Source organism: Rhinoderma darwinii, chromosome 2 (genome assembly GCF_050947455.1).
Source record: "Rhinoderma darwinii isolate aRhiDar2 chromosome 2, aRhiDar2.hap1, whole genome shotgun sequence".
NCBI lineage: Eukaryota > Metazoa > Chordata > Amphibia > Anura > Rhinodermatidae > Rhinoderma > Rhinoderma darwinii.
The window spans coordinates 242,751,627-242,777,145 of NC_134688.1; the positions used below are offsets into that span (position 1 = coordinate 242,751,627).

General features: G+C 46.9%; 1 long non-coding RNA gene across 1 annotated transcript; it reads left to right on the forward strand.

Moving 5' to 3' along the window:
* Window positions 1–1,310: 1,310 nt before the first annotated feature.
* On the forward strand, window positions 1,311–6,730 carry LOC142741027 (uncharacterized). Its single transcript, XR_012880970.1, has 3 exons — window positions 1,311–1,350; window positions 2,636–2,680; window positions 6,522–6,730. It is a non-coding gene; the product is annotated as an uncharacterized LOC142741027 (long non-coding RNA).
* Window positions 6,731–25,519: the final 18,789 nt, after the last annotated feature.

Genomic DNA, 25,519 nt, shown 5'->3' on the forward strand with positions numbered 1-25,519 from the left:
TGTGCTATCTCTCTGATGGTTTTCTTCATTTTTGTCTGCCTAACGGTCTGTTTAACTTGCATTAAGAGCTCCTTTGACCTCATGTTGTGGGTTCACAGCAACTTCTTCCAAATGCAAATGCCACACCTGAATCAACTCCAGACCTTTTATTTGCTTAATTGATGATGGATTAACGAGGGAATAGCGCATGCTGCCCATTAAATAACTTTTGAGATAGTTGTCCAATTACCTATGGTCCCTTGAAAAAGAGGCAGCTACATATTAAAGAGCTGTAATTCCTAAACCCTTCCTCAAATTCGGATGTGAATACACTCTAATTAAAGCTGAGAGTCTGCACTTTAAGCCCATATTGATTATATAACTGTATATTCAATATGTTTTGGTAAACAGCTAAAATGCCAAAACTTCTGTCACCGCCAAATAATTCTGGACCTGACTGTATATATCACATAGAAGCCTCTATTCCATGACTGAGGGATGATAGAGTTTGGTCCTAGTAAACCCTTCTAAACCCCCTACTGAGGCCAACCACCCAATCCCATCCTTGTACTCCTATTTCCCTCAATAAGGACAGACTCATGTTTTTATAAGGTTGGCCACAGCAGCCATTTTATTGACAAACAATAACTAATAAAAATATTACCATCAAATATAAATAATCAACATTATCAACATTAATAACAAACATTCCGAGGAAAGAGATCCTTGGAGCTAAGTAGGGTATCTGCTCAGCGACTAATAAGTGCAGTATTTACCCCCAGCCGATTCCCCACAGCTCAGTTGCAGCGTATACAACTGCAGATAGCCAATAATTCAACCTTGCTCCCCGGGACACCACCCAGCAGGGGCCCAAAAATAGCCAGAGCCTCCATATTGCATAATTTGGGAAGGACCATACCCACGATGAGTTCCTCCCCCACCAATTTAACACCAAGGACCTCCAACCTGCCAACCACTGCCATGACAAATAAAACATCACCGAAACGCAGCATAACAAAACAATAAAACAAATAGTGAGGGTGGGCGGAAAACTTCACCTGCGTGTGCTTCTCCTCCTAATGGCGCAGGCACTGCCTTCGTGCCACTATAATCCTCAGGCTCCGCCCCATAACCACTCTCCTCCTATTACCCCGGTCATGTGGCCTCCTCCTATGTTCTGCGGCCCGGGTTGGACTTTCTTTCCAACAGCTGAAAAGTAGATTTATCACAGTAACTGTTTTTACCAGCACAAATCCCCCCTCCCCCACCACAGATATATAAAAGAATTATAAGAAAATGATATGGTAGAATTATATTTTATTTCTTTCCTTGTATAAGGATAAAGATGCAGAAGAAGATGCTGAGGACGGGGTAAGAGCCTCACTGTTACTATTACTAGATAGACATGACATATAACCCTCAACCACAGCACAGAATAACATTAACCAGTTCAGGACCGGGCTATTTTGCGCCTTCAGGACCAGACACCATTAAGCCCTTTTTAGCACGTGTTAGTTAAATGGCTATAACTTTTTTATTTGTTGGGCTGACGACGTGATTTTTGCAACGTTTTTTTCCGTAGACAATGCAGGTTTCTGTTTTTATACGCACCTTTTTTGCTAATGTAGAATTTTTATTCATAAAGTTTGAAAATAATAGTAAAAAAATAAGCTTTCTTAAGTTTCAGCTATTTTTTTTGGTAATAACATAGTTTTACCCTAAAATAGACCTTTTATTTGTGATCGTCATTGTCTACCGGAAATTATAATATATTACATGTCTATATTAGGGTAATTGGGTCAGTACTAGCGTTACAAAAATGATTGGCGGGGGGGACGGGTTTTTTTGGGGTGGGTATTTTATGTGTATTTATTATTAATTTTTTTTTGCACTTGACTTGACTATTTTTTATTACTATGGTCTGTCCCTCAAAGGTCAAAAAAGACCTTTGGGGAACTTTATATATTTTTTTTCCTTTCTTTTACACCATGTCTTTCCACTGTAACTGGGGCTGCACAGCATCCCCAGTTACAGGGGAAATCAGCCCTCTCATAGTGACGATTGTCACTAATAGGGCTGTGCTTGGTCTTGTAAGACCCTGCAGCAGTCTGTCAGTAACGGCACCCGGCGATCATGTGACCAGTCACATGAACACCGGGAGGAATAGAGACAGCGCCGCTGCTGCTGTCTCTATTCCTATACACAGCGTTCATTGAGCGCTGTGTACAAGTCATCAGAGAAGACAGAAGCAGCGAAAGCTGCTTCTATCCTCTCCTCAGGGTCCCCGGCAGTCACTGACAGCCAGAGACCCGACATTCAGCTGCCCGATCGCGCAGGCAGCAAGTTAAAACCTGAGCCGTAAAAAGTCTATGGCTCGGGTTTTAAGGACCCTTACCGCTGGCCGTAAAAACACAGCCAGCGGTCGGGAACCAGTTAAACATCTCAGAGCCCAACAAGAGGGTCTATAGTTCGGCAGAATATCGTTCAGAAGGAGTTTTCCATAGATAAATCTACATGCGGGATCATTCAGTACTGACAGCAGAGTGTGAGAAGGAATCTGAAATGGGTGGACATGGTATTCACAAGAAAAATAGGAGATTATATATAACATTATTATATAACCCAGAAAAACGAATTCTTCCCTGTTCTGTTGTAGCCGATCTACATGAAGCTGGACGACGGCATGATGATCCCAGAAGATGTAAGTGATGTCAGCAGATAATGGTATTACTTCATGAGGATCCACAACTTCTCTACATATTAACCTGACATTACATTCTTTATATTCACATTATAATAAACCAGAAACCTAGTTATTACTGGAAATAGCGCTCACAATGTCTCTGACAGATTCCTTACATATATCACACTCAGCATTTACTCATTCTGAACATTATCTGTTACATTTCAATGTGTAGTTTTGGGTTTCATAGACTCCCCACCTTATAGACGGGCCGGCCTCAGATTTAACCTTTCCCGTCGCTGTACTGTCTTTTTATGTCGGTACAGGGTATTTAAAAATGGCGCTTGCTTTGATGCCCAGCTGGCGCCATAGCTTCTGGGTCTCTGTTGTGTTACACACCAGGGACCCAGTGGCAATGCTTGCTATCACAGACATCTCTGATTTCAAGCATTTAACCCCTCAGATCAGGGGCGTAACTAGGAAAGACTGGGCCCCATAGCAAACTTTTGACTGGGGCCCCCCCACCCTCTGCTGGGTATCACACAACCGCCCCCTTGTAGATAGTGCCTCCCTATAGATTCCACCACACAGCGCCCCCCTATAGATAGCACCATACACAGCCCCCTGTAGATAGCGCCATACACAGCCCCCTGTAGATAATGACTTACAGACCCAAATCCCCCCTGTAGATAACGCCATACAGACCCCCTGTAGATAACGCTATATAGACCCCCCTGTAGATAACGCCATACAGAACCCCCTGTAAATAACGCCATATAGCCCCCCCCCCAAAAAAAAAAACGGCCTATAGTTTGTCCTACAAAAGAGATGGGATAGGATAGGGAAAACGTGTGATTGCTGGCAGCGATAAGGAGAACGGGGGACCGAAATTCCCCCGAAGTTCTCCATGACAAACCTCGGGCTTCCGGCGTCTGCGCAGTTCAATAAAAATGAAAGGAGCGCTGGTCACGCATGCGCAAGTAATTTCTATGGAGCTGCAGACAGACCCCGGAAGTCCGAGGTTTGTCATGGAGAACTTCGGGGGACTTTCGGTCCACCGTTCTAATTATCGCTGGCCGTCCCAGCGATCACACATGTATCCCCTATCCTGTGGATAGGGGATGCATGTCTTTTGTAGGAAAAACCCATTCAGTGGCGTCACACTGTAGCAGCCATAGCAGCTGCTAACGGAGCCTCCGGCCATGGGGGGGCCCGTGCCGGCGGGTGGCACGGGCCCCCTCATGCTGCGGGCCCCGTAGCAGCCGCTACGGCTGCTATAGCGGTAGTTACGCCACTGCCTCAGTTGCTGGGATCAGATGTGACCACCGGCATCTGAAGGGTTTTTCACTTTCCGTTTGTGGCTGGTCACCGTCTCCCATGTGGTGAGATCGTGGGAGCCGGTGTGTTCCTATAGTAGCCAGGAAGCTTGTAAACGCTCCCAGTCCTGCTATAGGAATATTTGCACTGATGCAATCAAGCAATGCACTGATCTGATTTGCAATAGATTTCAATACTGTGAGTGCAGTCTGTGGCATAAGCGATCTAATGATCGCAGGTTCAAGTCCCCTAAGGGGGCTAAAAAAATTAAATTTAAAAATATAAAAATTAAAATCACCCCCCTTTTCTTAGATCACATATAAAAATAAATACACAAATAAACAAACACATTAGTTATCCCAACGTCCAAAATGCCCGAACCATAAAAAAAATAAAAATATTTACCCTATATGGTGAACGCTGTAGCTTTAAAGAAAGATCAAAATGGCCGAGTTAAACCAGACTTCAAAATTAATTGAGAACCCTGACACCTAAATTAATTAAAGGGGTTTTCCTATGATGGACATTTATGACAGGTCTACAAGATATGTCATAAATGTCAGCTAGGTGCGGGTCCTACCTCTGGGACCTGCACCTTTCTCTAGAACGGGGCCCCCTAAACCCCGTTCTACCTTTTTCTGCTCCTGCTGCCTTCCGGCCACTTCCTGACTATTTGGTTGGGACTCACGGAAAAAGCGTAGCATCCGTAAGTCCCATAGTAGTGAATGGCAGTTATGGAAGCAACGTAGCATGCGAGCTACGCTGTTTCTGTAACTACCACTCATTTCTATGGGACTTATGAGAACAGCGTAGCTCAGCGAGCTATGCTGATTTCTTCTTCATGGTCGGAAATCTCCTGCTTCAGCCACTAAACAGAGCGGTAGAACGGGGTTTAGGGGGCCCTGCTCTAGAGAAAGGTGATGGTCCAAGAAGAGGGACCCGCATCTATCTGACATTTATGACATATTCTGTAGATATCAGAAAAAAGGAGATTTTTGAAGCAGCACTAGTCCCGAGTATGGTGCGGTGCACGCTGTCAAGCCAGGCAAACCCACTCCAGCACGATGTATATCCAAAGAAGTAGTAGGACAACAGCACACGTCTTCAAATCATCAAAGTGGTTTTATTGTCAAGACATCCACAAACGACAAGCAACGTTTCGACCCATAGTGAGTGAAGGCTTGACAAAGACCCTTCACTCACTATGGGTCGAAACGTTGCTTGTCGTTTGTGGATGTCTTGACAATAAAACCACTTTGATGATTTGAAGACGTGTGCTGTTGTCCTACTACTTCTTTGGATATTCTGTAGATATGTCATAAATGTCTCTGATGGGAAAACCCCTTTAAGACCCCTAAATAAATTCCAAAAATCAGACCAGGACCCCAGGTAATTCAGAACCCTGACCAAGCCCAAAAATTTATTCAGACCCCTAGGCTGACGCAAATATAAATTCAGACCTAACCCCAAAACGAATTCAGACTTTAACCCAAACTAAATTTAGATCCCAAAACACACCAAAAATAAAGTCAGACCACAAACCAGACCACTGCATTTACTTTTTCTTCTTTGCCGGGTCGTCTTCACCTCCAGGCTCTGCGGCACTAGGCTCGGATACAGCCCAGCATCAGAAACATGTGTTCAGCACTGGACACAGGGAAAAAGTGCTGCGGCGCTCAGGAGTGAAATGCGAGTGCAAAGCGATAAGTGATAGTGGTTGTTATATAGTGAATTTGATTTGCATAGCTGAATAAATAAGCTTCTGATTCTCTCTACTATAGAAGTTTTTATTTTGCTATCTTTGAGATATTAGTATAAATAGCTCAGCGTTCTGCACGTTTATAAAATGGACTGAATAATTTCCTAATATATTTTTATTATGGGAATCGCTTCCTTAATTAGCAATTGCCACTCCCATAAACCTACAGAAATGGCACTATTAATACCCACACAACCCGTAGGTGCTGTTTATGGACGATTTTAATTCATCAAAATTGCTTAGAATACTTAGAATATTCTTCAATATAATAATGTTGGAAATCTGGGTTACAACTAAGATGGCTGAATTACAGATCCCTCTGAATAGATCACCCAACTTTCCTAGACACCTGCATGGTAATTCTGAATAGCATACACTACATACAAAGTATACATTACACACACCATAGACTACACATACACACACACTTATCAGTTTTTCTGTTCTACTTTGCGGTGCTTGGGTGCAGTAATTTAATCATATGACTGATATCACTAAAGGTTCTGCAGTCCTCCTAGTTGTAGTTTAGTCAGACACTGGAAGCTTGTCAAGAGTAAGACTGCAGGCAGAAGGAATAGTGTATGGAGGCAGCCTCTATGTTAGCAGTAACATTTACTGGGGAGTGGTGACGCGACATGTGCAGCTGCACACCCCTACAGAAATACATTAGGGTAACCCTGCATACATAGCTGTTATTACTGTTTGGGCTCTAGAATCATTACACATGGGGGAGTTCAGTGTACAGACCATACAGTCTTTGAAATGACTTCATTTTGTTCACAGGAGCCAACAATGGAGATTACACCTGAAAGAACCATTCATCTGTCTGAAGAGGAAGAAACACGAAGCTGCGCCTGGTTCTGCATTCCAGCAGCCATGATTCTCAGAAGAGCAAGGGCCAGGATTGTGTCTTTCTTCATGAGAGGAGTAAGGGAATCTGCGGTCTGAGAGGCATCTGGGGTCAGGGAGGCAGGGCGGGCATCTGGGGTCAGGGAGGCAGGGTTGGCATCTGGGGTCAGGGAGGCAGGGCGGTCATCTGGTGTCTGGGAGGCAGGGCGGTCATCTGGGGTCAGGGAGGCAGGGCGGTCATCTGGGGTCAGGGAGGCAGGGCGGGCATCGGGAAGGAAATCTGGCGTCGGAGAGGGCGTCTAGAAAGGCGTCAGGCGACGGAGAGGGCGTCTAGAAAGGCGTCAGGCGACGGAGAGGGCGTCTAGAAAGGCGTCAGGAGAGGGCGTCTAGAAAGGCGTCAGGCGACGGAGAGGGCGTCTAGAAAGGCGTCAGGCGACAGAGAGGGCGTCTAGAAAGGCGTCAGGCGACGGAGAGGGCATCTAGAAAGGCGTCAGGCGACGGAGAGGGCATCTAGAAAGGCGTCAGGCGACGGAGAGGGCGTCTAGAAAGGCGTCAGACGACGGAGAGGGCGTCTAGAAAGGCGTCAGGAGAGGGCGTCTAGAAAGGCGTCAGGAGAGGGCGTCTAGAAAGGCGTCAGGCGACGGAGAGGGCGTCTAGAAAGGCGTCAGGCGACGGAGAGGGCGTCTAGAAAGGCGTGAGGCGAAGGAGAGGGCGTCTAGAAAGGCGTCAGGCGACGGAGAGGGCGTCTAGAAAGGCGTCAGGCGACGGAGAGGGCGTCTAGAAAGGCGTCAGGCGACGGAGAGGGCGTCTAGAAAGGCGTCAGGCGTCGGAGAGGGCGTCTAGAAAGGCGTCAGGCGACGGTGAGGGCGTCTAGAAAGGCGTCAGGCGACGGAGAGGACGTCTAGAAAGGCGTCAGGCGACGGAGAGGGCGTCTAGAAAGGCGTCAGGCGACGGAGAGGGCGTCTAGAAAGGCGTCAGGCGACGGAGAGGGCGTCTAGAAAGGCGTCAGGCGACAGAGAGGGCGTCTAGAAAGGCGTCAGGCGACGGAGAGGGCGTCTAGAAAGGCGTCAGGAGAGGGCGTCTAGAAAGGCGTCAGGCGACGGAGAGGGCGTCTAGAAAGGCGTCAGGAGAGGGCGTCTAGAAAGGCGTCAGGAGAGGGCGTCTAGAAAGGCGTCAGGCGACGGAGAGGGCGTCTAGAAAGGCGTCAAGCGACGGAGAGGGCGTCTAGAAAGGCGTCAGGAGAGGGCGTCTAGAAAGGCGTCAGGAGAGGGCGTCTAGAAAGGCGTCAGGCGACGGAGAGGGCGTCTAGAAAGGCGTCAAGCGACGGAGAGGGCGTCTAGAAAGGCGTCAGGCGACGGAGAGGGCGTCTAGAAAGGCGTCAGGCGACGGAGAGGGCGTCTAAAAAGGCGTCAGGCAACGGAGAGGGCGTCTAGAAAGGCGTCAGGCGACGGAGAGGGCGTCTAGAAAGGCGTCAGGCGACGGAGAGGGCGTCTAGAAAGGCGTCAGGCGACGGAGAGGGCGTCTAGAAAGGCGTCAGGCGACGGAGAGGGCGTCTACAAAGGCGTCAGGCGACGGAGAGGGCGTCTAGAAAGGCGTCAGGCGACGGAGAGGGCGTCTAGAAAGGCGTCAGGCGACGGAGAGGGCGTCTAGAAAGGCGTCAGGCGACGGAGAGGGCGTCTAGAAAGGCGTCAGGCGACGGTGAGGGCGTCTAGAAAGGCGTCAGGCGACGGAGAGGACGTCTAGAAAGGCGTCAGGCGACGGAGAGGACGTCTAGAAAGGCGTCAGGCGACGGAGAGGGCGTCTAGAAAGGCGTCAGGCGACGGAGAGGGCGTCTAGAAAGGCGTCAGGCGACGGAGAGGGCGTCTAATAAGGCGTCAGGCGACGGAGAGGGCGTCTAGAAAGGCGTCAGGCGACGGAGAGGGCGTCTAGAAAGGCGTCAGGCGACGGAGAGGGCGTCTAGAAAGGCGTCAGGCGACGGAGAGGGCGTCTAGAAAGGCGTCAGGCGACGGAGAGGGCGTCTAGAAAGGCGTCAGGCGACGAAGATGGCGTCTAGAAAGGCGTCAGGCGACGGAGAGGGCGTCTAGAAAGGCGTCAGGCGACGGAGAGGGCGTCTAGAAAGGCGTCAGGCGACGGAGAGGGCGTCTAGAAAGGCGTCAGGCGACGGAGAGGGCGTCTAGAAAGGCGTCAGGCGACGGAGAGGGCGTCTAGAAAGGCGTCAGGCGACGGAGAGGGCGTCTAGAAAGGCATCAGGCGACGGAGAGGGCGTCTAATAAGGCGTCAGGCGACGGAGAGGGCGTCTAGAAAGGCGTCAGGCGACGGAGAGGGCGTCTAGAAAGGCGTCTGGCGACGGAGAGGGCGTCTAGAAAGGCGTCAGGCGACGAAGATGGCGTCTAGAAAGGCGTCAGGCGACGGAGAGGGCGTCTAGAAAGGCGTCAGGCGACGGAGAGGGCGTCTAGAAAGGCATCAGGCGACGGAGAGGGCGTCTAGAAAGGCGTCAGGCGACGGAGAGGGCGTCTAGAAAGGCATCAGGAGAGGGCGTCTAGAAAGGCGTCAGGCGACGGAGAGGGCGTCTAGAAAGGCGTCAGGCGACGGAGAGGACGTCTAGAAAGGCGTCAGGAGAGGGCGTCTAGAAAGGCGTCAGGCGACGGAGAGGGCGTCTAGAAAGGCGTCAGGCGACGGAGAGGGCGTCTAGAAAGGCGTCAGGAGATGGCGTCTAGAAAGGCGTCAGGCGACGGAGAGGGCGTCTAGAAAGGCGTCAGGCGACGGAGAGGGCGTCTAGAAAGGCGTCAGGCGACGGAGAGGGCGTCTAGAAAGGCGTCAGGCGACGGAGAGGGCGTCTAGAAAGGCGTCAGGCGACGGAGAGGGCGTCTAGAAAGGCGTCAGGCGACGGAGAGGGCGTCTAGAAAGGCGTCAGGCGACGGAGAGGGCGTCTAGAAAGGCGTCAGGCGACGGAGAGGGCGTCTAGAAAGGCGTCAGGCGACGGAGAGGGCGTCTAGAAAGGCGTCAGGTGACGGAGAGGGCGTCTAGAAAGGCGTCAGGCGACGGAGAGGGCGTCTAGAAAGGCGTCAGGCGATGGAGAGGGCGTCTAATAAGGCGTCAGGCGACGGAGAGGGCGTCTAGAAAGGCGTCAGGCGACGGAGAGGGCGTCTAGAAAGGCGTCAGGCGACGGAGAGGGCGTCTAGAAAGGCGTCAGGCGACGGAGAGGGCGTCTAGAAAGGCGTCAGGCGACGGAGAGGGCGTCTAGAAAGGCGTCAGGCGACGGAGAGGGCGTCTAGAAAGGCGTCAGGCGACGGAGAGGGCGTCTAGAAAGGCGTCAGGCGACGGAGAGGGCGTCTAGAAAGGCGTCAGGCGACGGAGAGGGCGTCTATAAAGGCGTCAGGCGACGGAGAGGGCGTCTAGAAAGGCGTCAGGCGACGGAGAGGGCGTCTAGATAGGCGTCAGGCGACGGAGAGGGCGTCTAGATAGGCGTCAGGCGACGGAGAGGGCGTCTATAAAGGCGTCAGGCGACGGAGAGGGCGTCTAGAAAGGCGTCAGGCGACGGAGAGGGCGTCTAGATAGGCGTCAGGCGACGGAGAGGGCGTCTAGATAGGCGTCAGGCGACGGAGAGGGCGTCTAGAAAGGCGTCAGGCGACGGAGAGGGCGTCTAGAAAGGCGTCAGGCGATGGAGAGGGCGTCTAATAAGGCGTCAGGCGACGGAGAGGGCGTCTAGAAAGGCGTCAGGCGACGGAGAGGGCGTCTAGAAAGGCGTCAGGCGACGGAGAGGGCGTCTAGAAAGGCGTCAGGCGACGGAGAGGGCGTCTAGAAAGGCGTCAGGCGACGGAGAGGGCGTCTAGAAAGGCGTCAGGCGACGGAGAGGGCGTCTAGATAGGCGTCAGGCGACGGAGAGGGCGTCTTGATAGGCGTCAGGCGACGGAGAGGGCGTCTAGAAAGGCGTCAGGCGACGGAGAGGGCGTCTAGAAAGGCATCAGGCGACGGAGAGGGCGTCTAATAAGGCGTCAGGCGACGGAGAGGGCGTCTAGAAAGGCGTCAGGCGACGGAGAGGGCGTCTAGAAAGGCGTCTGGCGACGGAGAGGGCGTCTAGAAAGGCGTCAGGCGACGAAGATGACGTCTAGAAAGGCGTCAGGCGACGGAGAGGGCGTCTAGAAAGGCGTCAGGCGACGGAGAGGGCGTCTAGAAAGGCATCAGGCGACGGAGAGGGCGTCTAGAAAGGCGTCAGGCGACGGAGAGGGCGTCTAGAAAGGCATCAGGAGAGGGCGTCTAGAAAGGCGTCAGGCGACGGAGAGGGCGTCTAGAAAGGCGTCAGGCGACGGAGAGGGCGTCTAGAAAGGCGTCAGGAGAGGGCGTCTAGAAAGGCGTCAGGCGACGGAGAGGGCGTCTAGAAAGGCGTCAGGCGACGGAGAGGGCGTCTAGAAAGGCGTCAGGAGAGGGCATCTAGAAAGGCGTCAGGCGACAGAGAGGGCGTCTAGAAAGGCGACGGAGAGGGCGTCTAGAAAGGCGTCAGGCGACGGAGAGGGCGTCTAGAAAGTCGTCAGGTGACGAAGATGGAGCATCTGGGGTCAGGGTGGGAGATGGGGCATCTGGGGTCAGGGCGGGAGATGGGGCATCTGAGGTCAGGGCGGGAGATGGGGCATCTGTGGTCAGGGCGGGAGATGAGGCTGGGGCATCTGAGGTCAGGGAGGGAGAGCATCTTAGGTCAGGGTGCGAGGGAGGGCATCTGAGGTCAGGGAGGGATGGAGAGCATCTGAGGTTAGGGAGGGAGTGCATCTGAGGTCAGGGAGGGAGGGACGTAAAGCATCTGGGGTGAGAGAGGGAGAGAATATGGGGTTTAAGAGAAAACAAAATATAAAAAAGTATTAGCAATAGGGCCCCATCCAGTGTTATCACTGCAGTGAACCAGGGAGTAGCCGACCGCCAGTACTTGGGGTCAGGAAGGAATTTTTTTTCCCCCACATGGGGGTTATGTTTCGCCTTCCTCTGGTTCACATCCGTTGTTTGCAGTAAATCCTATAATTTGTCCTGGATGGTTTAGGTAGGTAGTTATAATAGGTATTAATAAAACCTATTTTAATCTATTCATTGTGTCAGTGTCATCTTTTCTGTTTGATGTGAAATCCCCTGAACGATCTGGTAATAAATCGTCAATTGCTGACACCTTTCTAAAAAAATAACATTTAAATAAATATACTAAAATCGCTTCAGTCTGGTACAGAACAGTCCACAGAAGCTGATTATCTGGAGTCTGAGAAAAGTAAACATAAAGGAACGGGCATAACAAGAACTTTATGGGACCTGAGCCCCTTCTCCTCACTTGTACCACCCATTATGCATCTTACCCCTGGATAATAACCCCTCCTGAAATAAGGACCTGTCAACCCTCATGATCGGTGGTGTATGTGGTACAGTATCTGGTCTAAGGTGAGTGGTTGAAACACATCACATCACATCACCAGTGTTGGATTATGGTTGACATCTAAAGCTCAGTAATATACACGTTTCTTCTCTTACCACTGGCTTTGTAATTCTGTATAATCGCAGGGGTCATTCCTATAATAGATTACAATGGAATGAGTATGTGGGTTATTGCTTTGTAAATGTATCGGGTGAAGTCAAGGCCGACTTTGAGTTATGTGGTGACCTCTGGAGAAATATTCCCCTCCCCCGCCACCAACTAATAATGGTGGAGATTGCTTTTGATAGAAATCTGAGCACCATAGAAAGGTTGATATGAGTGCCAGTTCTATATGGCACTTCAGAAGATAATTTTTGGCAGAATTACAGATTCACCAACAATTAATATGGACAATACCACAATTAATATGGACATTCAGCGTGCAGCCTGATGAGGAATGTTTTTAGTACAGAAAGAAAAGAACATTTTCTACTAGGTAATGGGCCAATCACTCATAGACTACCTAAACTGCAGTACCATGAGTTATTTAAAGAGAATCCATCACTAGTTTATCAATTCCCTATCTCCTAACTAATCTAATAGGCGCTATGATGCTGATAACTACAGGGTGATTTGTTTTCAAAAACGTTCATTATTTGCAAAGTTATGAGCATTTTTCTAAATATGCTAATGTGGCCATACTTGCCAAATAGGAGGTGACTCTTTCTTTTCAGTCTGGGCGATGTTATGTTTTCTGTATGACGCTGACCAATTGTCGTCATACAGCTTCTCCCCCTTCCCTGCCCAGCAACACAGAGTGATCACATAGTATACAGCTCCACTCCCGACTGTGTATTCAACTGCGATCCTGGGGTCATATGAAAGATTAGAATCTCGGGGACGTGTCCTGATGGCAGCAGACATGGCCGTGTGTTGACTTAGCTCCGCTTCCACCTACAACTTAAGCGACAGATAAAGTGTTCTCAGTGTGTAAAAAATCTTATCAACAAATAATCCGAAACTCATCCTAAAGACAGATCCTCTCTGTTATTCACTCACTCCGGGAGGAGAACTCAAACACATGACAGAACTGGGACCAGGAATCCCCCAGAGAGCCCGTGGTGCACGGAGCTGAAAGACCAATAAGTGTATATTCACACAGAATATTTTCAGCCGTTTTTCGGGCCGTAAACGTCCCGAAAAACGGATGAAAATACGGGGGCTGAATGCCTCCAAACATCTGCAGATTGATTTAAAAACGGCCGCGTAAAAAACACGCCTCATAAAAAGAAGTGCATGTCACTTCTTGAGCCGTTTTTCATTGACTAGAATTGAATAGATTGAATAGAAAAACAGCTCCAAAAACGGCCGTAAAAAACTCTGCCAAATACTCTAAGGCCCTGTTAACACAGAGTATTATGACAATTTTTTTGGCGCGGAAACCGCTCCGCAATTCTCGTCAAAAACCGGTCGAAAATGACTCCCATTGATTTCAATGGGAGGCGGAGGCGGTTTTCTCCCGCGAGCGGTAAAACAGCCTCGCGGGAGAAAGAAGGGACATGCCCTAACGGACAGGAACAGCGATCGTGCGGTTACAGAAGCCTGTAAAAATAACAATATACTGCAATACATTAGTATTGCAGTATATTGTACCAGCGATCCAATGATCGCTGGTTCAAGTCCCCTAAGGGGACTAATAAAATGTGTAGAAGAATTAAAGTTATTAGTAGTGAGAAAGAAAAAAGTTTAAAGTTAAAAAACCCCCTTTTTACCATTTTTCTTCTAAAGTAATGTAAAAAAATTAACAAAATTGGTATCGCTGTAAAAGGCCGAACTATTACAATATACCATTATTTAACTCGCACGGTGAACACCATAAAAAAAATGTAATAATTTAAACCGCCAAAATTGCAGTATTTTTTGTCACTTTAGCTGTCCAAAAAAAATTAAATACAACTTTTTGATCACTTTTTACGTACCAAAAAATGGTACTAATAAAAACTACAGTTCGTCCCGCAAAAAATAAGACCTCCCACCGCTCAATCAACCAAAAATTACGGCTATTTTAACAATTCAATTTTTCTTTGTAAAAGTAGTATAATATTAAAAAATATATAAATTTGGTATCACCATAATTGTATTGACCGCAGAATAAAGTCGAGTTTTCGTTTTTATCGCACTGCGAAAGCTGTAAAAACGATAATCCCAAAAATTGGAATCAGATTTTTTTCCTATATCATCCCGCAAATATTTTTTTTTCAGTTTCCCAGTACATTTTATGGCACTTTAAATGGTGGCGATAGAAACTACAGCTCCTCCCGCAAGAAATAAGCGCCCACACCACTCTATTGCCAGAAAAATAAAAAAGTTATGGCTCTAAGAACGTGGGGAGTAAAAACCGAAAATAAGATAGCAAAAAATGGATCAGACCTGAAAGGGTTAATTCATTTCTAATGAAAAAAAACTTTATGACCCCATGTGGGTATTTCCATACTTGTGAGAAATTGATTTACAAAAATTTGTTATTTTTTTCTCCTTTATCCCTTGTAAAAATGAGAAAATGCAACATTTTAGTGGAAAGAAATGGTGATATTCATTTTCGCGGCCTAATTCTAATAAATTCTGCAAAAGACCCATGGGGTCTAAATGCTCACTATAGAAAAATTCCTTGAGGGGTGTAGTTTCCAAAATGGGGTAACTTTGGGGGTTTCCACTGTTTTGGTCCCTCCAGCGCGTTGCAAACGCGACATGGCACCGAAAACCATTCCAGCAAAATCTGAGCTCCAAAATCCAAATGGCGCTCCTTCCCTTCTGTGCCCTGCTGTGGGTCCAATCAGTAGTTAATTACCACATATGGGGTATTGCCGTAATCGGGAGACATTGTTTTACAAATGTTGGGGTGCATTTTCTTCGTTATTCCTTGTAAATATTAAAAATGTCTATATTTTTCAGAAAAACAGTAGATTTTCAATTTTACAGACTAATTCCTATATATTTAGCGAAAAACCTGTATGGTCAAAATGCGAAATATACCCCTAGATAAATTCCTTGAGCGGTTTAGTTTCCAAAATGTGGTCACTTTTGGGGTGTTTCCACTGTTTTGGCACCAACAAGACCTCTTCAAACCTGACAAGGTGTCTAAAATATTTTCTAAAAGAAAGGAGGCCCAAAATCCACAGGGTGCTCCTTTGCTTCTGAGGCCGGTGTTTCAGTCCATTAGCGCACTAGCGCCACATGTGGGATATTTCTAAAAACTGCAGAATCTGGGCAATAAAATATTGAGTTGCATTTCTCGGGTAAAACCTTCGGTGTTACAAATTTTTTTTTTATTAGAAATGAATTTCAGCAAAAAAAAATAATTCTAAATTTCACCTCTACATTATTTTAATTCCTGTGAAACGCCTAAGGGCTTAAAACACTTTGTGAATGGGGACTCGAATACCTTGAGGGGTGCAGTTTTCAAAATGGCATGACTTCTGGGGATTTTCTAATATATAAGGTCCTCAAAGCCACTTCAGAACTGAACTGGTCCCTGAAAAAATGGCCTTTTGACATTTTCTTTAAAATATGAGAAATTGCTGCTAAAGTTCTAAGCCTTGTAATGTCCTAGAAAAATAAAAGAATGTTCAAAAAATGATGCAAACATATGGGAAATGTTAACCAGTAACTATTTTGCGTGGTTTACGATCTGTTTTACAAGCAGATACGTTTAAATTTAGAAAAATGCTAATTTTTGCAAATTTTGGTGTTTTTCAGAAATAAATACCAAAATTATCGACCAAATTTTTTCACTAACATAAAGTACAACATGTCACGAGAAAACAATCTCAGAATCGCTTGGATAGGTAAAAGCATTCCGATATTATTACCACATAAAGTAACACATGTCCGATTTGAAAAAATAGGCTGTGTCCTGAAGGCCAAAACAGACTGGGTCCTGAAGGGGTTAATCACCCCTTCAAAAGATCCCCACTTTGGTCTGAAAGCAGGTCCGAAAATGTTGACATTATATGTGCCCAAGAGACGCATCTTTTAGAAACAGATGCCCACAGAATCAAAAATATGAATTTCCCACATGTATATCATGCCCATACCCAGAAAAAGGCAGGAGCATTGATTGCTTTTAAATGTACTTTAATATTTGCAGAATTAAATGTATTAACTGACCCAAAAGGCATGTTCCTTGTGCTGGTATGCCAACTACAGAGGCGTAGCTAGGTTCTCCTGCACCCGGGGCAAAGATTCAGATTGGCGCCCCCCCCCCCCAACTTATTTCCCGACATCTCCTTCCCCCTTGCCATGTTTTCTTTTCCCTACCAATCGATGAGATGTAATTTTTTGTTCACAATTTATTTTATGTAACTTGAGTATAAAAGCATTTATACATTTTACAAGCGATATAGTTCTATAATGTAATTAACATAAAAATAAAAGAAAATAAATTAAAGAGGCCACACACAGCCCCCTGTAGATAGCGCCACACAGCCCCTCTCTTGTAGATTGTGCTACACACAGCCCCCTGTAGATAGTGCCACACACAGCCCCCAGTAGATAGTGCCACACACAGCCCCCAGTAGATAGTGCCACACACAGCCCCCCTTGTAAATAGTGCCACACACAGCCCCCCTTGTAAATAGTGCCACACAGCCCCCCTTGTAAATAGTGCCACACAGCCCCCCTTGTAAATAGTGCCACACAGCCCCCCTTGTAAATAGTGCCACACAGCCCCCCTTGTAGCTAGTGCCACACACAGCCCGCTGCCCCTTTGTAAATAGCGCCACACTCCCCCCCCCCTTTTAAATAGCGCCACACTCCCACCCCTTGTACTTAGCGCCACACTGTGAACAGACCGGTGAGCAGTAGCCTACCGCTACCACTCTCCGCTCTGCCTGGTGTAACTTACCGGAGGAGCCAAGGAGGTCATTCGGCGCAGGCAGCGACGGAGTTCCTTCTGACTAGGGTTGGTGACAGCCAGGGCCGGCCTTAGCTTGGATGGCGCCCTGTGCGGGACTCTCTATTGCCGCCCCCTACACAAACCAAAAATGAACCACATATATGGACACGCTGGAACATATATACTGTACATACATAAAGACAGATATTTAGACATACAGGCAAATATACATACACACATTCTGGAATACATACATACAGGTATATATATATATATATATATAGACGTACAGACACATATACGCACACACGCTGGGATATAAATACACAGACAGGAATATATACAAATACATAAAAGGCACAAATATACAAGCACAAAGACACATTCACAAACAGACCTATATATACGCACGCCGGCACATATGTACACAGCACAGATAATGTAGATGTCACCTGCAGTCCTATGTAACACCACAGTTAACACAGTGATAACTCTCTAAATACAGATAGTAGTGTTACCTGCAGTCCTATGTAACACCACAGATAACACAGTGATAACTCTCTGAGTACAGATAATGTAGTAGCTGTTGCCTGCAGTCCTATGTAACACCACAGATAACACATTGTAGCAGAGCTGAGATTGTAATTGAGCACAATGTGCTATCTGTGGTGTTACATAGGACTGCAGGTAACACTACTACATTATCTGTACTCAGAGAGATATCACTGTGTTATCTGTGGTGTTACATAAGACTGCAGGTAACACTACTACATTATCTGTACTCAGAGCGTTATCACTGTGTTATCTGTGGTGTTACATAGAACTGCAGGTAACACTACTACATTATCTGTACTCAGAGTTATCATTGTGTCATCTGTGGTGTTACATAGGACTGCAGGTAACACTACTACATTATCTGTACTCAGAGTTATCATTGTGTTATCTGTGGTGTTACATAGGACTGCAGATAACATCCACGACATTATCTGTACCCAGAAAGCTATCCCTGTATTATCTGTTGTGTTACATAGGACTGCAGGCAACAGCTACTACATTATTTGTAATCAGAGTTATCACTGTGTTATCTGTGGTGTTACATAGGACTGCAGGTAACACTACTACATTATCTGTACTCAGAGAGATATCACTGTGTTATCTGTGGCGTTACATAGGACTGCAGGTAACATCTACTACATTATCTGTACTGTGTAGCAGAGCTGAGATTGTAATTTAGCAAACAGTACAGATAATGTAGTAGATGTTCCCGGCAGTCCTATGTAACACCACAGATAACACAGTGATATCTCTCTGAGTACAGATAATGTAGTAGTGTTATCTGCAGTCCTGTGTAACACCACAGATAACACAGTGATATCTCTCTGAGTACAGATAATGTAGTAGCTGTTACCTGCAGTCCTGTGTAACACCACAGAAGATACAGTGATATCTCTCTGAGTACAGATAATGTAGTAGATGTAAGAGACAAACACATGCAGAGACACAGAGAGACAGAGACACACACACACACACAAACACAGAGACACATTACACACTACACACACATAAACACACAGACACTCACCATGTCACCTTGCTGACAGCATCACAGGTCAGGACAGGCTGTGTGTGGGCGGAGCTTCCTCTTCTGCTTCTCGGCAGAGCACAGAGTAGAGGAGAACTGGAAGGCTGCAGCACGGGAGTGGACCTGTCCCCTGACCTGAGTCATCTGACCTCATGTCACTGACGTGAGGTCAGGTGACTGGACTGGTCCACCCAATGGCAGCTGTGATCGCAGTATTCACGGAAATAACGGCAGAGATGAGAGGTTTCTTTGATCTCCGCCAGCGGAGCTGCGGCTGTGTAATAGTCATTGCCCTGCTCCTGACAGGAAGTGTGTGCGCAGTCAGCATGAGGTGATGCGGCCAGCGCTGCACTAATCAGCGGCAGTTCCGGCACTGAAGACAGAACGTGGGGGGATGTTTTGCAGTGCACCCGCCATGTTCTGTCCTCCGTGCTGCCGCTCATTAGTGCTGTGCCGGCCGCATCACATCATCCTGACCCCGCGCACTTGTTATCAGGACTCAGGAGCGCAGCAATGACTGTATCACACAGCCGCAGCCCCGCTCTCATACATTCATGTGTTACGATAGTTAGCTGTACGACCACACAGCTAAGTATCTGAATACATGATATAACGGTATCCAACCGTTTGGGGATGCACAGTATCGAAGTTTCAATGCATCGTGCATCCCTAATAGACACAGGAACAATTAGTGCAGGAGTGGGTGGCGGCGTCTGGTTTCAGTGGCGCCGCCGCCCCCTCAGAGAGTCAGCAGGCCGCCGCCTGAGGTGAGAAGCTCATCCCGCCTCATGCTCGGTGCAGCCCTTTATTATAAATTGAAGCACGGTCTGTAATTCAGTTTTTCCTTTAGATCACAGAACTGGTCGGTGCAAAACATGTGGGTTTCTTCGGTCCAGCTCAGTTTTTTTATTGCATTAATATTAACTGCAGCAGCACAGACTGGTCTTGTGGAGAACATAATGTGTGGTGAGGAGATAATATATTTTGCAGTAGATGTGCATGTTCTGGAACAATCAATACTGAAAACAAGTAAAAGCTGTTAACATATTATATGCATATAGCTATCTATCTAATCTATCTATCTATCTATCTATCTATCTATCTATCTATCTATCTATCTATCTATCTATCTATCTATCTATCTATCTATCTATCTATCTATCTATCTATCTATCTATCTATCTATCTATCTATCTATCTATCTATCTATCTATCTATCTATCTATCTATCTATCTATCTATCTATCTATCTATCTATCTACCTATCTACCTACCTACCTACCTTTTTGGTCACCAGATCTCCCACAAAATTTTTTAATAAAAACTGATCAAATAGTTGTATGTACCCAAAAATGGTAGCACTAAAAACTAAAGAACATCCCGAAAAAAACAAGCCCCTTCACCGCTCAATGGACGGAAAAAATAAAAAAAAGTTATTACAAAATATGGTGACATAACTGTTTTTTTTAACACATACTATATAAATTTGGTATGGTCATAATCGTATTGACCCGCAAGATAAAGCTAATATGTTATTTTTACCACACAGTGAACTCTGTAAAACTAAATTAAAAAAACAATGGAGCAATCACTGTTTTTTCCCATTCCACCACACAATGAATTTATTCCAGTTCCCCAGTACATTACAAAGAAAAATAAAAGATGCCGTAAAAAAACTACGACTCGTCCCACAATAAACAATCCAATATACAGCTATAATCGACAAAAAAATTAAAAGTTATGACTTTTGGAAGTGGAAAAAGTGAAAATGAAAAGCTGAAAATTTGCTGCAGTGGAAAGGGTTTAAAGAGATTTGAGTTTTTTGTATGGATTTATTTGTACAGCCTTATTCAGTTACTGTATGAGTCCATGAAAAACGGCTCCAAAAACGGCTCAAGAAGTGACATGCACTTCTTTTTACTAGGCGTATTATTACACGGCTGTGTAAAAAATGCCACATGGAAACGGAACGCCGTTGAAATCAATGGGCAGATGTTTGTAGGCGTTCAGCCACTTTTCAGGGCTTTTACGGGCCGAAAAATGGCTGCAAAGTGCCCGTGTGAACATACCCTAGGACTCATAGCAGCCAGAAGAAGAAGAAGAGCCGAATGTCAGTGTCAGGGGCGTCGCTAGCACCAGGCCTACGGGCCCAAGCCCCGGATCTTTGGCCCGGTGCCCCAGATCCTCGGGCGACTGCTTCATTCAGTGGTGTAGCTACAGGAGTCGCTCGCAGCAGTCGCAGTTGCGACTGGGCCGCGGCCACCTGCACCGCGTCTATAAAAAGTTACTATAGTAACTGGGGCCCATGTAATAAAATACACGTGCCCGTTACTGTGGTGATGAAACTATACTTTTCCTCCTCCTTCCCGAGCGCAGCAGAAGTCCTGACATCTCCTCGTGTCATGACGTCACGAAGCTGTGTGCCGCGCATGACGTCACAACGTTGGATGGTGTCAGGACATCCACTGCACCCGGAGCCAAAGAGGAGGGTAAGTGTAACATTACTGTCTGCTGGGGCCCTGTATCTAAGCCTGCCTTGTGATAAGCTTATATACAGGGTCTAACAGACAGTATCACACATGGACCCTGTATGTAAGCCTGTCAAATAGTAGGCTTAGGGCGGATTTAAATGAGCGTGTGAGTTTTGCGCTCGCAAAAAACGCGGCGTTTTGCGCGCGCAACAGGCACTTAACAGCTCCGTGGGGCATCACATAGGATGGGCGTGATTTTCGCAAAGCTGCCATCATTATGACACTCTGTTTGGATGTTTGTAAACAGAAAAGCACGTGGTGCTTTTCTGTTTGCAAACATACTTTTGACTGCTGTTGTCTGTTGACTGCTTCCGTGTGGTGCGCGTGATGCGCTAAAAGCGCAGAAATATAGGACCTGTCGTGAGTTTTACGCAGCGGACTCACGCTGTGCAAAAATCACTGACAGTCTGCACTGCCCCATAGACTAGCATAGGTCCGTGAAAAGCACGCGCGTTGCACGGACGTATTACACGTTCGTGTAAATCCGCTCTTAGATACATGACTATGTATGATATTGTCTAGTGGGCCCTGTATCTAAGCCTACCACATAATAGACTTAGATACAGGGCCCCAGCAGACTGTAATCTTATACTGTATAAGATTACTGTCTGCTAGGGCCCTGTATTTAAGCCTAACATGTGTATCTAAGCCGGCATCTAAGCCTAAGGGGACTTATTCAGACGAACGTGATATACGTCCGTGCAACGCGCGTGATTTTCACGCACGTTGCACGGACCTATATTAGTCTATGGGGCTGTGCAGACAGTTGCGTGATTTTTACGCAGCGTGAGTCCGCTGCGTAAAAGTCACGACATGTCCGTTCTTTCTGCGTTTTTCGCGCATCACGCACCCATTGAAGTCAATGGGTGAGTGAAAACCACACATGTCAAACGGAAGCACTTCCGTGGGACGTGTGTGATTCGCACAACAGCAGTGAAAAGGATGAATGAAAACAGAAAAGCACCACGTGCTTTTCTGTTTACAAACATCCAAATGGAGTAACATAATGATGGCGGCTGCGGAAAAAGTACGCAGCCGCGCATCATACAGGGCTACCACACGGAGCTGTTAAGTGCCTTTTGCGCAGGCAAAATGCTGCGTTTTTTGCATGTGCAAAAAGCACACGCTCGTCTGAATCCAGTCTAAGATTGCTGTCTGCTGGTGCCCTGTATCTAAGCCTACCTTGTGGTAGGCTTATAGAGATGGTCACACAGTATTACACATTGGCCATGTATCTAAGCCTACCACGTGTTAGGGTATGTTCACACGGCGGGGGTCCGTAACGGCTGAAATTACGGGGATGTTTCAGCCTGAAAACATCCCCGTAATTTCAGCCGTAGCGGCATGTGCAGGCGCTTGAACGCCGCGTCAATTACGGCCGTAATTAGCGCTGCTATTCATTGGAGTCAATGAATAGCGGCTCTAATTACGGCCAAAGAAGTGACAGGTCACTTCTTTGACGCGGGCGTCTATTTACGCGCCGTCATTTGACAGCGGCGCGTAAATATACGCCTCGTGTGAAACAGACAAACGTCTGCCCATTGCTTTCAATGGGCAGATGTTTGTCAGCGCTATTGAGGCGCTATTTTCAGACGTAATTCGGGGCAAAAACGCCCGAATTACGTCCGTAAATAGGCCGTGTGAACATACCCTTACAATTTTTTTTTGTGTTTGTGATTTTTTACAGGTTCGGACGTTGGACTACGTGGGATTCGAGGACTACTTTGATGACAGCTTTTTAAATTTCAATAAAATGGGTAAGGAGGGTTGTGTGGGTTTTTTATTTCCATAAAGTATTTTTTCTTTGTCTTTGTATTTTCTATTAAACTTTTATTACTACCGCTTTAGTAATGACCGCTGGCTGATTAACAGCGTCCATTACTCAGGCGGGGCTTAGTGTTAACCGGTGCAGAGGCTAACACTAACCCCCATTATTACACTGTTACCCACCGCCACCATGGGTACGAGGAAGTGCCAGGTACGATCCAGTACCCGACCATCTGTAGTGATGGTCGGGTATTGGGGAGGCCACAGGCCAGGCTGGGAAAGCCCAAATACAGTGGCCCTTCCCTCCCTTGTAATGCTAGCCTGCTGTGTTGTATCTAGCTGGTTATGATTCATTATTATTTTTCTTTAAATAAATAATTGGAAAAAAGGACGTGGATGTCCCCTCCCCCCCCAATTTTTCATAACCAGCCTGATACAACATAGCAGCAGCAGGCTAGCATTATCAGGGTGGGATGGCCCACTATTTTTGGCATTTCCCATTCTAATAATACCAGCCTGTGGCCACCCCATTACCTGACCATCACTACAGATGATCGGGTGCTGGATTGTACTCTGCAATTCCCGGTAACCCTGATGGCGGTGGGTATCGAGCTAAAAATGGGGGCTAGTGTTAGCCTTTTCACCGGCTAATATTAAGCCCGGTCTTAGTAATGGATGCTGTCAATCAGCCAGCGGCCATTACTAAGGCGGTAGTAATAAAGTTTAAAAAAAATACAAGGACATAGAATAAATATTTGATTGAAATAAAAAAAAAACACACCACCCTCGTTATCCATTTTATTGAGAATAGTCCGAAGTAGTCCAACAACCGAATCTGTAAAAAATTAGTAACACCAAATAAAGCAAAGCAATTATTATACTTACATTTCCTGGGTCCAGCGCTGGAGCCGCAATGTCAGCGAGCTGGGCCCTATATCTAAGCTTATTATGTGTGATACTGTCTTCTAAGCCACTGTATCTAATCCTATCCATAGCTATAGGGTTAGGGTATTTTCACACGCTGAGTCAGGGGAAAACAGCTCCTGATTTTCAGACGTTTTTAACCCCTTCCCGCCATTTCACGTAACTGTACGTGATGGGATGCGGTCTGTTCCCGCATTTCCACGTACAGTTACGTGAACGCTTTAAAATGTCGCCGCACCGGGATGTGCGGCGGCAGTTTAAAGCAGACGGCTGTCCGAGACAGCCTAGCAGTTGAGGATGCCGGCCGAGGACCAATCACAGCTGTCCTCTGCCGGCAATCACTGTGATTGGTCCATCAGTGCAGATGGACCAATCACAGCTTAGTATAATTTACTTTGACAGCTAGAACTCATTCAATTTCACGAAATACGGCTGTCCAAGACAGTCTAGTAACAGGGGATGCCGGCCGAGGACGAACCACAGCTGTCCTCGGCCGGCGATCGCTGTGACTGGTCCATCAGTGCTGATGGACCAATCACAGTTTATTATGAGAGTTGGAGAGGGGAGTTTAGTGTAGTTTCCGTCTCTGACCGCTTCACTTCTGTCAGGGAAGCGATCAGAAAAGGAGCTATTGCTAGTTAGAGAGTAAATTAATAATTAACCATATAAATTAACCCCTGGATCACGCAGCAGCCAATCTACTGTGCCCTATACAGCTGTCCTGTGCCCTATACAGCTGTCCTGTGACCTATACATCTGTCTTGTGACGTATACAGGTGTCCTGTGACTTATACAGCTGTCCTGTGACCTATAGAGCTGTCCTGTGACCTATACAGGTGTCCTGTGACCTATACAGGTGTCCTGTGACCTATACAGCTGTCCCGTGACCTATACAGCTGTCCTGTGACCTATACAGGTGTTCTGCGTTCTGTGACCTATACAGGTGTCCTGTGACCTATACAGCTGTCCTGTGACCTATACAGGTGTCCCGTGATCTATACAGCTGTCCCGTGACCTATACAGCTGTCCCGTGACCTATACAGCTGTCCTGTGACCTATACAGCTGTCCTGTGACATATACAGGTGTCCATCACCAGCCATCTGTACCACAGTACCCTTGGTGCCCTATAATAAGACTGGTAGCCTCGTGCGCCGCATCCAGCCTCGTTTGCCGCATCCAGCCCCCCAGTGCCGCATTCAGGCTCCTGTGCACCAAGACGTCTGTTACTGCCCAGCGTTTAAAATAAAAAAAATTATCCCGTCATTGACTCGCCACGCTCCTGTGCTTGATTGACACCAATCAGCCTCATCAGCACTCTGCCACCAGTATCACCTGTGATCCCTGCAAATCACTGCCCACCTGTAATTATCCTGTGATACCTGCAAATCACTGCCCAGTGACGTGTGTGAAAAGTGAGGTGTAAAATAAATTCACCCCTTCATTGTCTCATCGCTACCGTCCTGTGTTCTGCGCCTAATTGGGACATACCAAACTCCATCCACCTGCGTTTGACACCTGTTACCCGGGAGTTTTTGTAGATATATTAAAAAAAATACCTTGGTTTTAGGGAATTAGTTATTCTATAAAATAAAAAATAAAAAAACACAAAAAAAACCTTAAAAAAAAAAAAAGTTTTACGCTACTTTCAACACCAGTGACACTTTGTTACTAACTTTACAGAAGAAAAAAAAATGACTAAGCGTCTGTATACTGCCAAAGAGGCATGTGCCATGCTCTTTGAGGACTCTGAGGGTATGTTCACATGGCAGCTTCTGTAACGGCAGAAATTACGGAGCTGTTTTCAGGAGAAAACAGCACCGTCATTTCAGCCGTAAGGGCATGTG